General features: G+C 36.2%; 1 protein-coding gene across 6 annotated transcripts in view; it reads right to left on the bottom strand.

Annotated features, from left to right (window-relative positions):
* The window catches only part of DIAPH3 (diaphanous related formin 3), a 473,996-nt gene that overhangs the window by 392,315 nt on the left and 68,330 nt on the right, over positions 1-13,351 (bottom strand). The gene's annotated exons all lie outside the window — the stretch shown is intronic.

Genomic DNA, 13,351 nt, shown 5'->3' on the forward strand with positions numbered 1-13,351 from the left:
TTTAAAATTAAAAGGACATTTAAAATGGGGGGAGGGGTCAGGAGTATAATTTTAAGAAGAAAACAGATAAAAGAAATTTTAAAGTTAAAAATTTACTTTAAAAAGGTACCAAGTCCAGAAAGTTTCATAATTCTTGAAAATAATAATCAAGTAACTTGTAGGTTGTATAAAAATATTTGAGCAAAATAAGGGCACATTTATCTGTCTTTCGTGAATCTAGCATAGCTAAAGTATGATGAAAACTAAACAAAAAAAGAAAATCCAAATGGATCTGTGAATATGACAACATTTTCTAGCAAAATATTGATATTTTGATCTATATCGTAATGATATTTTTAATTCCTATTGTTGCTAGGGTAAAATATTAATACATTAATGTATATTATATATGAACTACTAATACAATGGGCATGTTTATAATAAACATATGTGGCATATACGATCAGTTTTTTTTAAATTGATAGGGTAGGTGATCAAAAATTTTTGGAGACTACTAACCTAAAATATAGGAGTTAAGTCAGAAGCTTCTGTTAACCATCCAGATATACCATGGAAAGAACCTGCATGAATGTAGCCAAGACAGAATGGAACAATACTGAGAGAAATGGAAGACTGAAGTCTTAAGGCATCTGAGAACCCAGATCCAGGCCTGCCTGAAGCCAGCATACTCCAGGGCTTCTCAGATGCTTGAGTCAATATATTCTTGTTTTTCTGAGTCACTTGGGGTTCAATCAGTCATTTCTAACAGAAGGCAGAACAATTAAATAGGGTAAAAAATAAAACAAGTTACAGAAAATTTTATTTCTATGAGCCCACTAGAGAAAGGAATGGAAAAAAAAAAAAAAAGTTCACCAAAGTGTGAGTTCTTTAGGGTGTTAGAGAAAGGCGTCCAGTATCAGGCTTTCCATTATTCTGTAACATACAGTGATAGTTGCTGAAAGTATGCTGTAAGCTAACACATAACTACTCTTATGAATTGAATTCTGTAAATACCAAGAGTTGATTTTTTTAAATAAACCCCAAACAGTTTATGAAGTATGATAATACCTGTTCTTGTTTAATGTAATCATATATGAGAATGAAAAGAGACGTTTCTATGATCATTTAAAATGGTTAGGAAAAAACAAGATTAGGGTGAGCTGCTTTAAAAAAACTTGTTCTCAAATTAGGTATGGGCAAGACAGGTGAAAAGGGCACACTGTAAAAATCACACAGATGCCATAAAACTTAAGACTGTTTTTGAGACAGGTAGGGGGCAGGGCACAGCCATTCAAGGAATGATACAGCAATTACCATCAAAATGGTGAAAGATTCAACCCCCAGTAGGCCTTGAGGCTCAAGATGGTGGGAGATCTGACTTCTAGCTGATCTTGAGCTTCATTATACACACAATGTAACATATTAACATGGTGAATAACATGCCCACAGGCACCATGGCAGTCCCAAGGATAGCCACAAAAGGTCAAAGAATGGGAAATGGCCTACTTCCTGGGAATCCCAACCCTTCCCCAGACTAATTAGACTGGTCCTTCCACTTCTTAGCATGTGAAGCCACCAAGCTCATAAAAACTGGCAACATGGTGCCTTGCGACCGCCGCCCTCTCTCTCTCTCCCCCTTCAGAGACTGCCTGCACTCTGTGTATGGAGTATGTACCTACTTTTACTCTAATCTGAGCACCCAACCCCCATACCTTGTGGCCTTTCTCTTGCCTTTCGATGTATCTCTCTAATAAATCTACCTTTACTCAACTGTGGCTCACTCTTGAATTCTTTCCTGCACAAAGCCAAGGAGTCACACTTGGCGGGGTACATCTCAGGGGGTCAACCGAAGCCTAGGAAACAGCCCTTCTCATGCCCTACACCCTTTTTTCCTGCATCATTTTTACAAGTGAAAATTCTTGGTCCAATTAAAACACACAAGTGGTGATCACAGCTGATGCCACACAAGTAGTCTTCTGCAGGAAAAACCAAAGTAGGAGCAATTCCTACTCAAAGAGAAGGCTTGACTCTATATCCAAAGATTGACATATATTTTCATGTTCTAAGTAGGAAAAAATACTGTATGTACTTTTATGACGCCAGCTTTAATAATTTTTATGCAACTTTTTATTCCAGTACAATCAGATTTAAGAATACTTCATCTGTAGCATTCGTCCAACCCCTTTAACACTTTAGTATAAACTTTGATAACCTGAACTTATCAAGAGACTTAAAGATAACTTAAGAGACTTTATTTATTGCCCTACCTATCCCATACAAAGACCCTTACATTTTATTATTTAGTACACTAAATCTTAGGGATAATGAACTTTCTGAAATCACAAAGTTACAAGTAACAAAGCTGGATTCTTAACTCCTAAAAACAAATTATAATCTGCCATGATGAGTAAAATAAGCCTTATAAAATATTGTAGAACATAGTTTTAATTCACACCATCCAGAAAAAAATAATGTATTCTTTGTTCCTGTTTCAAATCATTGTTATACACTACAATATTTCAGTAATCCCTAGTATTTAAAAATAGTATCTAAATACAATTACTCACCATTTTTGTAATTTATCTTACTAGTGTATATATAATAAAGTCTTAATGTCCATAACATTTTACCATGTGTTACTGAAATTGATGTCTTTAACTACTTAATGTGCACAGATTAATTTGAAATAAATTGAAAAGGAACAAACTGTACACTCTACTTAATCTTGTTATGGTCCTGTTTCAGAATTCACTTTCTAACTTGCAACCCAGTAGGTTATATTTTAAAGTAATAAATAGAACTTTTACATTTCAGCAGTTTAGAGCCAAAGCAACTAAAGTTAGGTAGAGTTCTACTGGTCAAAAGGTCTGACCTCAAGGGAAAAAGTCCTATGCTTTTATTATCTAAGCCAATTCATTCAACTTGTTTGTTATACTCTTTTTCTCCTTAAAAATGGGAATGAAAGAACATTTTACTTCCTTCTCTGTCTACAGAATAATTTCCAAATGAATTACAGGCACAAAAGGTAGACAAACTGGTAGACAAATGAAATAACGAAGGAAAATAATCATTCAAAGTCAGTTCTAGTTGGTTTAGGATGGCACGGAACAACATACTTAAGATGAATAACGCATTTTCATTCTAAGTAACACAGGTATCTGCATAAGGGGTCACACATCACTTCTCACATTGCTGAACCATTTCAAAGCATAAGGTGATAGAAATTCTCAGATGCCTAAGAACTCCATTTACATGGAGTACATCACCATAATTTTTTAAATGCATTCATATTCAAATCTAAGAAACGTGATTCTGAGTTCATCAGGCCTGCTTAATTGCACCAACATCTGCAATCAATTTAAATTCTTTAAGATAGTCTTTCAGCGCTTGAAGTGATTTCATGCTGTGATAGATTTAACACACTCACTAATTTATAGACACACACAAGCAGATGAGACCTATTTTTCTAGGGGTGGGGTAAAGTACTGAAGGGCAGTCTGAATTTTCCAACCATCAATGGGATATAAAAAAGGATGCATTCTGCATAACTTATTTAAATTATACGAGAAGATGACAGCACTGCACAAACATAATATAGAAATTAAGACAGAAGCTAGTGTTTTATTTAACTCTATCTGTAGGTCATGGACCATTAAGAGGTTTGATGACAGTTTATGGGTGAAATAGATAATATTACAACAAAACCTAGAGATACCAGTTAAAGTTACATAGAAAAATGTTATTCCTTAATATATCATCACTTTCTCCCCTGAAAGCCAAGAGGGGGCGGGGCCACCCAAGAGGAAGAACACTAACAAAGTGGAAACGATTTTTTAACCAAAGACATAAACTAACATAAAATAAGGAAAAGAATATGAGATTCAAAATCAGAAGACTAGAGGATCTGGGCAGATGGCAATAACAGAATAGTCTTTGCAACTCCCTGGATCCCCACAGAAAAAGAAACAAAACGACTAAATAGCAAAACCAAAAACCAAACAATACTGAGCAACAAGGGATTTCCATGGTCTTCAAAATACAAGCAATTGGAGACACAACACAAAACAGCCACAAAATCTGCACAGCATCAACATGTGTGTGGAAAGAAACAGAGAAAGCAACAAAGACTGCTGGTGACATGAAGACAGGAGAAGCCAAAATAACCCAAAGATATTCTTTTGCAATGGCAACAGGCCAACTTGACAAAAGCAGTTGAAAATGTGTGGAGTTTGGCCCACTCCAGCTGCAGGTGAGGGTAAGAGGCAGAGAAGATCTGAAGAGACTGGAGCTGTCAATGGCCTGTGAGTCTCAACACTGAGGTCAGGGCTCCCTTCCAGGACAGGACCCCACCACGTGGAGAAAGTGCTGAGAGTGAGATTGAGATCCAGAAGAACATTCCTACAGACCACAAACACAGAAACACGTAAAACATAGCAAACTGTAACTTACTATTTCAAAATAAACTCAGATAAAAAAGAAAAAAGAAGACACTAATGAACTCACCTACAAAACAGAAACAGACTTGCAGACATAGTAAACAATGTTATGGTTACCAGGGGGAAGTAGGAGGGAAGGGATAAATTTGGGAGTTTTGGATCTGCAAATATTAACTGCTAAATATAAAAGTAGATAAAAAACAAATTTCTTCCATATACGACAGGAAACTATATTCAATATCTTATAACAATCTTTAATGAAAAGAATATGAAAATGAATATATGTATGTATATGTATGACTGGGACATTATGCTGTACACCAGAAACTGACACACTGTAACTGAATATACTTAAATAAAAATAAATAAATAGGTAAACTGAGAGACATTAAAAAATATACAAGATGTGAAAAAAATATCTAGAGCAGAATTTTTTAAAATGCAGAAATAAGGTGAGAGAACTCAGGGGGAAAAATATGGAAATAAATAACTTCAGAAATGAAGACTAAGAAAAAAAAGAAATGAAGACTAAGCTAGAAGGAATATAAGAACAAAAAATAATAATACATCTGTTATAAGAGATTCAGAGATAAAATAAATGATTTTTTAAATTAAAAAGAAATGAACAACATAAAAGGAACTTGGAGGAAAAGTAGCACATTGAAGATCTATGAAGTCCAACATACGGACAATAGGATCCAGGAAGAAGGGAAACAGCAGCACACAAGCCGAGGGCAGACTGTGCAGTTTACAATCCCAACTCAACATCTAAACAGAGAGCTAGTAACTTAGAGGGAATGAAAGTTATCTGCAGACCTTTTAAGAGCAATGTTGTCATGCTTTATGCTAGGGGAAAAAAAAAACCAACCTATATTTACGATCCTACAGGGAAAAACATGTGAGCCAAAGATTTTTATATCCAGTAAAACTGACCAAACAATAAAGGGCAAATACTGTTATCAACACAAAAAATTTAGGGAATATTCTTCTCATGAGCCCTTCAGACAAATCTACTAAAGAACAAACTTCAAACATATTAACAAAGAGGAATATTAACAAAAGGACTGGTGGTAGGCATTAAAATATAAGTAAAGACTAAATAGAGGCTAAATACAGTTATTCATAGAAGTCAACACTAAAAAAGAGTATAAAATGTTAAGGGCTATATGCTCATTGCAGATAAAGTACAACAACAACACAGCAGTTGGCGATGTGGACAGCACAGGCAAAAGAAACGTTCTTTAAAACACACACATAAATACATATGCATACTTTTTTCCCTTTGCTCTCTCTCCACTGAAAAGACCTATAAACACTGACTAACCACAAGAGCAATAAGTAACCTTGATTCCAGGCTGTTCTTGAAATAGCATTTCACACTAAAGGAAATGACTGATTTCAGGTCTAGGGTGAGCAGAGGGGAGTCTGGGTCATCTTATTCTACCTGGTAGGAACAAAACAATGTAAAACTACCAAGACCATGCCAAAACAACCAGGAATCCACCAGACAAGGTTCCATTGGTCAAAGATAGGAAAACTTGAGACTCACTAAGAATAAAAATATTAAAAATAATTGTTCACCTTCAGAGGATGAAGGGAACCAATTCAGTATCTTGAACACTGGCAAATAAAAGAACCAGAGGTAATCAGTATTTGAGAGGAAATGTCTCTTTATAAATGTATTCCAACTAATAAATGAAAATAAAATCATAGAATTTTAGTTATAAATCAGACATGAAGTACCTCCTAATACAGAACATACCTCCTGTGGCCTCACCAAAGGGATCAAATCTGAACTGATCAAGCTGTCTCTGGATCCAGCTGTCACATTTCAGCAAATACAAAGGAAAGGAAACATGGGAACTTCATCATAAGTATGCAATCAGCAACACCCAGACTGTCTTAGATAAAATAAAGGGATGGATGGGGAAACCTGAAGATTAAAAAACCTTTAAAGATATTTCAAATTTTAAAATATGAGCAAGAATAAACATGGTGTCTGGTGACATAACTTTGGGTGATAAAACTGAAGAAACTCAAGGAAGTAATTCCTATAAAAGTCAAGGTGGTGATTTAGGCCAAAAAACAAGGTTTGACACTGGGACAGGGTAGATGGATGGCTTTCTAGGGGGGCTGAGAAGGTTCCGTTTATTGCCCAGAGTGGAGTTCTTATGATAACTCATTAAGCTACATATATATTTGTTGGTGTTTTTTATAACTGTGTTTTATTTTATAATAAAAAGTTTTTAAAAAATCAGAAACCCTGATTTATAGTACTAGCTGCTGCACTAAGGAGGGGCTGTCACACATTTCTGGGCCTTTCTTCATTTGATGAAGATGCTTTAAGGTAATTTCAGACCTAATGTAAATAAAAACCACCTCAGTAACTACAAAAATGTCTACTAAACGAAAGAGTATAACAAAGCCATCCTTAACAAAAATAATGCCAGAAAAAGATTTTTAACTCGCCAAAACAATGCAATACAGCTTTCCCAAGAAAAAGTCTACATATATATGTATATATTTATCTGATGCAACAATAATACTATACAAGGAGTAGACAAAATGTAAGATTGTCTGAATTAACTTTTGGATAATTTTATTTTCATACCTCAAAGAATCCCAAGGACAGAGTTCCCAGTTTACCTAATCTACCCTGGAAAACTTCTGATAGTGAAAGGATTTGATTTTTACATTGAGGATAAGAAGCTATACTAACCACCCTTATTTTCTTGGGGGTGTGGAGAAACCATTGTATTGTAACAGTTAGGAAATGATAGTAAATCAGGAAAGCATGAAATTAAGATTGAATGCCTTCTGTACATCAAGATAATTAACTCATTAAGGATTTTTTTATGTATGTATAAAATTTATTCTCTTTAGGAGTAAGTAAGAACTGAAAGCCTGTCTTTAAGTCCAAACTAAAATTAGAGGGGTTTAAGTTTATAGCCACCACTGAAGCTTTAAAACCAGGCACACTCTTCTCCTCCTTGCTAGTACCTATTCTGCTGGGCATCTTTCTCCAAAACAGACCAAGTCTTTCTATCTGTTATAGTAGATAACCTTACCCTTCAGTGATTTCTACCAGAGGCCAAGCAAATTTCTTAGTAGCTACGGTATACCCTTGAACACCACTTTGACATTATGCACATGCAAACTAACCTTGACCCCACAGTGGGTTGATAACAGTTTTATGAGTAAATGTTCACCATGCTCAGCCTTTCAGTTCTATTAGCTTCCAGTCTTTGGCTGAATTCACATTACACTAGAATACATCCAGTGATGAGGCTCATCTTGCCCTGCCCAGTAGCTCTCATCCCTGACTGTACTCGGGAATCGCTGAGAGCACTTTACTAAGTACTGATGTCTGGGCCCCTCCTGCAGGAATCCTGACTTCATTTTTAAATGGCAAGACCCAGACATTCAGATTTTTAAAGTTTAAAGATGATTCCAATGGATATCAAGGTGGAGGATCACTGTTTCTGGTGACTTCTTTTCTTCATTTCTTCAATTACCAATGGAAGAAATGTTCACATACTGAGGTATGGGGGCATCATTCTGGCTTATACATGATTTAACTTATATTTTATGCTGACAAAAACAGCCTGTTTGCTACCTATCAAACATACACTGTACATCTTCTTTAACTATTAAAGAAAAGAATGCATTGGACAGAAGTAAAGAATGTCCACATTAAAAATAAAGAGGGGGGAGGGTATAGCTCAAGTGGTAGAATGCGTACTTAGCATGCACGAGGTCCTGGGTTCAGTCCCCAGTACCTCCATTAAAAAAAAATTTCAATAAATAAACCTAATTACCTTCCCTCAGCTCCCCCCCAAAATAAATAAAGATTAAATGCCTCCCTTCTTAGGATGTCTTTACTGGTACTCCTTCAATGACGAGACTTCCCTCCCAGGTGCCAAAGCCAGACAGACTCACTGTGTACATGCTCATCTGTGTCTTGGGTTATTTTCTGAAACCCTGAAGGAATGTATCCCTGATTTGTTAGATGTTCTTTGTTCTGTTAAGACATAAAACTGTGCTAAAAACCATTCTTCTCAGGAACAGTTCCTCAGAGCTATCTGAGAGGCTGTCTCCCAGCTATAGTCCTCGGTTTGGCTCAAATAAGCCTCTTTTCCATTTCTATTATAGTTTACTTATTTATTATTCCCATCGCCATACCTTTCCCCTACATTCACTAAATATGGCTTTTTTTTTTTAAACAGAGGTACTGGGATTAAACTCAGGATCTTGTGCAGGTTAAGTACGCGCTCTACCACTGAGCTATTACGTTCCCCCCTCCATTCACAGAAAAACAATTGTACATACATAGCACTTTTCTTAATTTTTCACTTATTCCTTCAGAGCTGCTCCTTGTTTCAAAACGTTCATTCCATATGGATATTTTTTCTTCACTTTCATCTCCATCATAATCACATGCCTCTTCTTCCTGGCACTTTCAAAGCTTCCACTACTTTTGCAGATATGAGACGTAAGTTAAATTACATTCATAAAAATCTAAAAAGTAAGCAGGAACACTGTAAAATATCTTAGGTCAAGAAACAACTCAAAAAACAAGTTGGAAACAACCTTAGATATCCTGTCAGGCTCTAAAACTCTAGTGAATTTTACTAGTAAAGAACAATGTTTCTATATCTGGAAAGGCTTTTAAAAAGTGCTATAACGAAAGAAGAGGTGTCCTAAATAACCATAAGATTTTTAAAAGACCATAAATATATGATTCTAATTTGAACCTAATATAATTTCTTCCTATTATAAAAAAAAAGAAAAGAAGATGACTGCTTTCTTCATACTCAATTCCTGCCTAAACCAAAACACAAAGCAGTAACAACAGAGAACACTAAACACCACCGGTGCTGCTCACAACGACTCCTAAGAAAACTGCATGATTTTGAGCTGTTGGAAGATAATTTTAATTGTACATAAATAAAACCTGTCCTACATAGGCACAAATGTAAATTAAAGTGCCAGATTGATTAGGAAAGACTCTTAAGAAGAAAGTGGTTCATGGCCCTGAGGCTCTGAAATTTTCTCCTAGTCAGCAAGCAAGACCTGGACACAAACAGGCAAAGTAAAGGCACTGATGATAAACAGGTAAGCGTCTAATATCAGCCACTAACTTTTCCCAAGCTTTTGTAGGAGTGCTTGGATCAAATCCCTAACCTGAAAAGTAAGTCAAAAAATAATAATCCATGTTAACTTTAACAAGAATGTGTAAAAAATAACGTCTGGTTCACCTAAGTTTCTAGTGGCTAAAATATAAGCCTTTTAAATAACAACAATGTCAAAAAGAGAGAAAATTAAACAAGGACAAGAACAACCTAATTTACATGTATATGACGATGTTCCTAATATTGATATATGAAACTGAACTCAAAAAAAAAAAAAACCACTGGAAGGTATGAAAAGCCCTCACTAATACTATAATATTAACAAATCAATCCTACATTTTCTACCTAGAGAAATACAAACAAACATACATACAAATGAATATACAACTAATATTTTCTCAAAACACAGTTCTTTTCTGATCAAAATATGCCTAGAAGGCTGATACTGCAGAAACCCATGTTCTCCATGTTTGAGATCATATCTTACTGAGCTAAAACAAGTCACAATACCCTTCAAAATACTTTTAAACAATATACACACAGACCTATATACATTCACATGCACATATAACAGGAGAGTCTATAATCCTGCTCTTACGAATTCAATTTACACTCATTTCATCATGCTATTTTTAAAACTTCTGTTAGTCTTTCTGTGTGCCTTTAAAAATTACGTTCCATAATATGTGTTATTTAACTTTATTTCTTATTAAAGAAAATGGAGCAAGAACTACAGAAGTACTTAAGAAAGGATTCAAGGAGTAAAGTTCAACGCCGTTCAAACTTTCCTAACAATGCCTTGGAGGAGCCCTTGCAGCCACTAGACTGTGGCCCAGAATGACTCTGGAAGAAAAAAGTTAGAAACAAAGTCAAAGGAAGCTCATAAACTTCCAAAAGCACTCATAAAAGAGGAATTCTGCTTCATTCTTGGGACAAAGAAATCAAAAAGGAGAAAACTAAACACCAACAGGAAATAAAGGATGGATGTTTTAATCAAGCACCTTAGAAATGTGAGATTAGGCCTTTTTTATTTCATATCAGCCCACCTAAAATAAACTTGTCACTTGCAGCTGGGATACAGACTCCAGTGACATGTGAATTGCAGTGGGGTGGGGTGGGAGGGGGCTGTCGAGGAGTCTGTAAGAACTTTAGTTTCCAAGCTAATGCATTCCTAAGGAACTAGAAGCATAAATGTTGAAGAGATTTTTAAAGCATTATATCCACACCTAAAGGTACAGCCAGAAAAGACCAGGTACTGACTTTGGTTGTAATCTGCATAGAAGTAAACTGCCTGGACAGTGTCATCAATTCAATACATAAAAATAAATTATTACATAATAAAAATAAAACAAAATAAAATAAAGAAGATGAGTCCAAAAGCACCGATGAGCAAATGCTCATCTCTACTGACTGGTTCTTAGAGATGTAATAAAGGTGTTATGCTACACAGCATAAAACAAAATTTCCCTCACACCGCTTCAAATGTCTCTCTCACTTTCCCCCTGAAATTCTACCTCCCCACAGAGATCTTTCTGGTTTTCCATTCCCATCTCTCAAACTCTCTCAAAGTCTGTATCATTCTTTTTGAAAGAAGTTTTCTCCAATAAACTTGCCTCTAAACATCTGAGGCAAGTCACTGACCAAGAAACAGCCACTGGGTTTTGTAGTACTTTGCCCATCCATGCTCTGAGTATACTGGGTGAGGGGAGAATATTTTAAGATACTCCTCTGGATGGAAAGAGGAATTTCCAGAGTGAATTAAAGAGAGATCTCACATAGACAAAAGTGTATGTGGATGGTCTATCAGAATGTTTACAGCAGCAAAGCAAAAACCCATCTTGAAGCAGCTTAAATAAGAACATGCATTACGTCACATAACGGTAGAGTCTGGAGGCAGGACTGCATCGGGCCAGAGCAGCAGCTCCACAACGTCACGCACCAAGTATCCCATACCCTCTCACAACCGTGACAAGTGGCAGGGAAAAGTGGCTTTCCTGCTCTGGGTCCTTCCGTGAGGAAGGGCAACCTGTCTCAGAAGCCAGCAGCAGACCTGGCCATTAGAGTGCATTGGTCAAACCTGAGTCACATACCCATGTCCTAGGAAGTTAGAAACATGTGAATCTGGCATTTTTACCCTCTAAATATGCTATCTGCTTAGTAAATGTGAATAATCTGTCCTAACTGAAGAAATTCGTTTTTACTATTTGGTCACCTAAACAGAAATTTATTAAGGTCTTGGAGACAACTTAGTTTGACTTATGGTTTTTACGGCTTTTTGTTTTTCCCTGTTCTAACACCAAGCTGATTTATTACCTTAGGGGCTAGTTTCAGAGTTAACATCTATAAAGCATTTTCTAATCATCAACTGTAGGCATCAATAGTTATTTTCCAAAAAATATCAATGCCTACTCACAAAAGAGAATCTCAAAGCAAATGCTAAGGCTCAAATGGCTCAAAACACCTGACACAAGCACCCCACATCCTCTCCAGAACCAATCTGTGAACTTTGCTATCCTCAGAGAAACTTCTTCGGTACTCATTAACCTAAGTGTACCGGCATGACAACGTCCAAATCCTAGAGTTAATGAAATGTGCCTCTACTTCCAGAGCGAAAATAGATGGCTGGTCAGCCTGAACTTTCTACAATGTTAACCACTTGCCAAATTATTCAGAATCCTCCTAGGAAAAGCTGGGACCCTCCACACACCAATTAAATGCTTTAATCATACTTCAGATAACTAATCCATTTCAATCCTGATAATCTAATTATTTAATTCTGGTAAATAAATTCCAACCCTAGTCCAAAATAATTAGAGGATTAGAGTTTAAAATCAATGAGTGTAAACTGAAATGTATCCACTGTGAAGAAGTTCAAGATGGCTTGTTCTATTAAAAAGTCTGTTTATCTGAAATCCAGAAATGAACTCCACTATTATGCCAAGGTTTTCTAAACCAGTTCTAACTACTGCGGTATCTCTTGTAATTATATTAAGTGGATTCATGTGTGTTGGATTTAAAACTCCCTAACAGGAGCATCTTCCCTGATGACTCTGAACAGTCACACCATTTCCACTCCCCCTGCTTTTCTTTCCCACATCTCATTGCACGTGTTTCTGTGTTTCTGTGATGCATATCCCACGTGCTCCACAGGCTACAGCCACATACTATCTTGGTGCTCAATCTCCAGAGCCTTAAATGGTGCCTGGTATACAGGCACTTAATAAACGTGCTGAGTGAACAAATGAATGTCTTAGAAACGGAGACTCACTGAGAGGAAATTAGTGTTTTTACTGAAGTATGTTTACTTATATTTTTCATTAGGGGGTACTGATTTCAACAGTAAGGATAATAAACAAATCACAAAGAAAAATTAAAAAACAAACAATTGATACTATGACCACTGCCATAAGAGACAGCCACCGGTTAAAAACCTGTTATGTTCTAATCACAGAATAAACAATTTAACTCTAACAACAAGCCTGGTGTAGGTCTTAGCCCCATCTTATGGACTAGGAGACTGAGGATCAGAGAGGTAAAATAAGATGTCCAAGACAAACCAAGGATAAATAAGTCCGCTCTGACACCTGAATCCCTGCCGCTGACTTGTGATGGCAGAGTATCTTCAGGAGACAAAAGCAAGTCATATCTCAACAGCAGGATAAAGAGTCCATGTATAGAAAGAGCTTGGAAAAGCACAGTATTCCATGAATTCTACATGTGAGCATCAGGCTGCCAAAACACAGACACGTTTAAAAATTAAACATCACTAGAGTCTTTCTCCCAAAAGAAATACCTCAGAGTCAC

The sequence above is a fragment of the Vicugna pacos genome, chromosome 14 (genome assembly GCF_048564905.1).
Source record: "Vicugna pacos chromosome 14, VicPac4, whole genome shotgun sequence".
NCBI classification, from domain to species: domain Eukaryota; kingdom Metazoa; phylum Chordata; class Mammalia; order Artiodactyla; family Camelidae; genus Vicugna; species Vicugna pacos.